Genomic DNA, 1,009 nt, shown 5'->3' with positions numbered 1-1,009 from the left:
ATAACAAGGAAGAAACTAAGAACAGAAACAATGAAGAACAACGGAAGAGCAACAAAGACGAACTATTACACTAATCAACTACTCTATACATTCAATAAACTAAACAAAGCAATAACTAAAGAAAACAATAAAATTGAGACAGAGTTTAGAATGCTTATTGAATTGTTGAGGAGAAATCAAACACAATGTCACATTTGCATCTTCATCACTTCAAATACACATTAAAGTTCTTCACTTTCTCTCTCTAAATACTCATAATCTAAATTACAAACTACAAAACATGGATTAAAGCTAGATTAATCCTAATCTAAGAATTAAGCCGAAGAAGAAATTAGGGTTTCATTCCCTCAAAGGAGAGAGAACCCCAAGAAAAACCCTAACTCTAAGCTACTCTATCCCTTTTTAAAATTTAAGAGAAAAGTTATATATATTGTCTAAACAAAAGAGGAGCTGCGATAGAGGAGAAGCCTCTCCATGCTGCGTTGCGCCCTCTCCGCCATGCGTACGATTTTCAGACCCTCTTCGCCGCCCTCTCCACACACTGCCGCATCCTCTCCGCTGTGTAGAGAGGCCTCTCCAGGCCATATCTGAGCCATCTCCTGAATTTTTGGGGAGTTTATACCCACCTCGGAGAGGTCTCTCTCCTCAATGCTGCGCCCTCTCCGCTGTCTGGAGAGCCCTCTCTTGGCCATCTCCAAACCTTCTCTAGCATCTTTGGGAACCTGTAACAAAGCATCGGAGAGGCCTCTCCTGGGCTTTCTCCTAGCCATCTCCTGAAAATATGGGCTTCTCCTAGGCTTTGCTAGAGAGCCCTCTCCGGGGCTTCTTCAAGGCTTCTCTAGAAGACTTGGGAAGGTCTTTAGAGGCCTAGAGAGCCCTCTCCCGGGCTTCGCTCATGGCTCCATAGCGCTCGACTTCTCGAGGCTTGTAAACGGCTTCCTGAACTACCCTCTTCTCTCGATTTCCACCTCTTTGGTCTACAAAACACAAAACATATCCCAAAAGTAGT

The sequence above is a fragment of the Chenopodium quinoa genome, unplaced genomic scaffold (genome assembly GCF_001683475.1).
Source record: "Chenopodium quinoa cultivar QQ74 unplaced genomic scaffold, ASM168347v1, whole genome shotgun sequence".
Taxonomy (NCBI): domain Eukaryota; kingdom Viridiplantae; phylum Streptophyta; class Magnoliopsida; order Caryophyllales; family Amaranthaceae; genus Chenopodium; species Chenopodium quinoa.
This window is presented reverse-complemented; position numbering follows the sequence as displayed.